The 3,862-nt window shown below is 42.0% G+C and overlaps 1 long non-coding RNA gene across 1 annotated transcript; it reads left to right on the top strand.

The window, feature by feature from the left end:
- The first annotated feature begins 463 nt into the window (after positions 1–463).
- LOC127614580 (uncharacterized) lies at positions 464–1,388 on the top strand. The gene is made up of 3 exons (XR_007966623.1): positions 464–890; positions 1,054–1,172; positions 1,280–1,388. It is a non-coding gene; the product is annotated as an uncharacterized LOC127614580 (long non-coding RNA).
- Positions 1,389–3,862: the final 2,474 nt, after the last annotated feature.

Genomic DNA, 3,862 nt, shown 5'->3' with positions numbered 1-3,862 from the left:
TTATAGCAAAGTATGGTACAATTTTAACGGTCCGGCCCACTCGACATCTACCGAGGACATATGTGGCCCACAATGTGAAATGAGTTCGACACCCCAACCCTCATCAATGCACCTGCCTCCCCAACACATCTGCGAGTCTTCATCTCGTCAGCCACTTGCAGTACAAAAGCCAGCCTGAACAGCCACCCATCGCCAGTTTGGCTGCGGCCTTTCCTGCTGTACTCGCTTATACCAAGGCGCCAGCATTCCTGTACTCCTCAACTTTGTCATTCTGACTCCCTTTCCGTTCCTGCCACCTCGGCCTGTCCCGCTTCTTGGATATAAAATCTAGTGATGGGTCCAGCGACACCGATGCATTGACACATGCGCCGGGCTCACAGAGCAAACCACGTGTCGATGCATGTGCTGGCTCATTATGTCACGTGATTGACACGTGAACTGCTGACACAGTCCAGGCTTCTAATTGACACACCGGCTGCGTTGACACAGTCCAGGCTGCTAATTGACACATCGACTGTGTTGACACAGTCCAGGCTGCTAATTGACACATCGGCTGCGTTGACACAGTCCAGGCTGCTAATTGACACGTGAACTGCACCGGTGCAGTTTAGACTGCATCGGCTGCTTGGCACAGTACAGGCTGCGCCACTTAGTCCAGGGGGCGTCGACTCAGTGCAGAGGGCGTTGACGCAGCAAAAGCCCGCCGCACAGTGTTTATAAGGAAGTCGTTTGGCTACACAATGCCACCTGCCGAAACAAGCCAGACCTCACTCACGCTCGCTTGTCGAAGTTCGTGTCAGTGCAGACTTCGTGTTCGTGCCTTGCCGATTATGGAGCAGAAACGCAAATCATCCGCCGTGTGGGACCATTTTGATGTCCTGGAGAATCGGGTATTATTTATTTATTTATTCAAATCGCCTTCTGTCGCCGAGAGCCTCTCAGCGAGAGGCACTCGCCGAGTGCCTCTCAGATTATTGACATGTGTTGTACCATTCTAATCCGAATACATTTCAAGGTAACTCTTAGTTACTTCTTATTCACATTTCATTACAGGTGAAATGTCGAATTTGCCAAGTCGAATTGTCATACACCAACAAGCACCTCCACCATGCTGAGGCATTATCGGGCCAAGCATGAGAATGAAGTTCGCGATACACCCAGTATTACGCCAGGTATACAAAAAACGTTCACTCATCTTTTCACGGTTGCTATGTTGATGATTAATTGACAATCAGTAATTATTATTGGTTGACTCTCCACTCCATGTTTGACAATCAAGGTTCCAGGAAGCAGCTGTACTGGAAGGACCAACGCACTTCTTTCCCAAACCTCCCCCACCTCGCAAAGGAGTTCCTTTGTACGCCAGCCTCATTCGTCCCTTGTGAGCGTGTGTTCTCCACAGCAGGCGAAATCGCTTGTAAAAGACGCAACAGGCTGAAGTTTAAAACATTGGAGCATCTTATTTTTCTCAAAAATTTGTGAAATAAAAGCCCACAAGCATCCTCATTCAAATGATCTTCACATTATTTGAACACATTGAATGTTGCAAAATGAATGCATGGATGTGAATATTGTATACACTTCATCATCAAATCGATGAATGACCTTATGAAAATGTTTTGGAACAGTTGTAGATGCAAAACCGTGCTGGCAGCTACATAATAGATAATAAAAGAAAAATATACCAAACCATAGGGATCCTCCCAAAAACTAAGGATGTGCTGAATAAGAGATCCTTGTACACCTTATACTTTTACTTCCATATTTGACCTATTGTGTGGGAATATGGGGAAATGCCAGTAAAACACTTGTTTTGAAACTACAATACAAAGCAATCGGAACAATCACTGGCTCCAAATAGACGGAACCCACAAATCCACTGTTTATCAAATTAAACAATGAAATCTCATGACCTGATTGACTTCAAAATCGCCCAATTAATGTACAAAGCACACTATAACCTTTGCCAAAAGATCCAGAAGCTTTTTAAAATTCGAGAAAGTTGTCATAATTTAGGGGGTACTAATCTATACAAAAAAATCCAAAACACGAACGAACATCACACAAAGGAGTGTATCTGTAATAGGTGTAAATCTGTGGAATGATTCTGAAACGGACCAGTAAAATGAGGAACTCTCTTGCTGAGATTAAAAATGAATTCGAGAGTAGTACAAGGCAACTACACAAATCAGAATTAAGCTGATAAATTCGATACACTCATGAAATATAGCAATACATCAGAAATACATTGATGAGATTATTTAATATATTAATGAAATGTAGCATCCATTATGAATATGAGAAAATCAACATATACATGTGCTCTAAAGAGTATGTACTGTATATACAAACCTAATGTTGTAAAAATGTATTAGTACAGCATACATAAGGGTAAAAGCATTTGTTGATATTTAGACTTTCTTTCCTATTTAGAAAAATGATCAATTCATATATAAGAAGGGGTAGGACTCGGGGTAGGTTTTTTGCTTCTTTCTACTCCTTTGAACACATATTTGTGATGATGACTATTTTCTTTTCCTTTTTTTATATCTTACCTTCACCTTTTGCCAATTTATTACCGAATTGTATATTTTATATGTTCAATATACAAAACAATTTATCAGTCAGTTCAGTCTGTTAAGTGGGTTGGCTGCAGGGATCTTGAAGGTCCAGCAGGTGGCAGGGGTCAGTGACACAGTATCAGCACAGTATCAACACAGTGTGTCAGTGTGTCGACACGCCTCATGAGGCCTCATGGACCCATCACTAATAAAATCGTTCTGAGTTCACTGCATCTGCCTGTGGGTCCTGTGCTCATCTCTAGCAAAGCTTAACGGGTCTGTCCTCACCAAGCCTTGTTGAAGCCTTCTTGGATGTGAGTTGAAACATCTTCTAAGAGCTGGTCGTCCAGATGCGATTTATTCAATCCCCTGACAAATAAATACAAAAAAACCAAACCAAAAGAAAGTCATGTTTTGGTTTGTCAAGTAAACAGTATTTATAGAACACTTGCAAACAGCCATAGCTGCATACAAAGTGTAGTACATGGAGCAATTTAACATGCATAATAAACAGTAAGACAAATCGATAATAAAGGCGGTAGAAAGCACCAAACAGTAAAACCAAGAACACATCTAAGTCATGCTGAGTCGAATGCCAAAGAATACAAGTGAGTTTTGAGGAGGGCTTTGAAGATGGACCAACAGGTGGCACTGTCGGGCTCTCCCTGCAGCTGCACACCTGTTGGTCGTTAGCTGTTTAAAAGGACTCCCGGCACGACCACTCAGGGTCGGGTCATTGTTTGTTTGTTTGTTTGTTTGTTTGTTTGCTGCTGTCATGTTTGTTTCGGTTATTTGATAGTTTCTCTTTCAGTCATGGTTTTGTTTGATTCTTTGGATTTGTTTTGTTCTTAGGACTTTGTTTTGGATTTAGTTTTCTGTGTTTTATCAAGACACTTCAAGTACAACCTGCTCCTCCCGCCTGCCTGCTTTTTGGGGCCCACCACCACCTCGCAATGTGACAAAATGAGACTATAAAGAAATACTTAAACAAAACGTGACAACAAGAATGATCGGACAAAGACTGACAGGAACCAGGGAATTAAATACAAGCAAACTGACGAGACAACAAGGAACACCTAGAGACACAAAGGGTCGAGGGAGCTCATTGGTTAACACGGGGGTTGGCAACACGCGGCTCTATTTTATTTTGGCTACCTGAAGGAGCAAACTTAAACAAAACTAAAAGTGTTAAAATGTGTGTAATATCACAGATTAGAAACAAAAAGTGTCAGGATAAGGCTAACAACTGCATGTACTACTATGTAAAACATAGCATGAAAATGAAAGCGAGAGAGCTTTCA

Source organism: Hippocampus zosterae, chromosome 14 (assembly GCF_025434085.1).
Source record: "Hippocampus zosterae strain Florida chromosome 14, ASM2543408v3, whole genome shotgun sequence".
NCBI lineage: Eukaryota > Metazoa > Chordata > Actinopteri > Syngnathiformes > Syngnathidae > Hippocampus > Hippocampus zosterae.
Note: the sequence above shows the minus strand (reverse complement) of the source record. Positions and strands in the feature narration are given on the sequence as shown.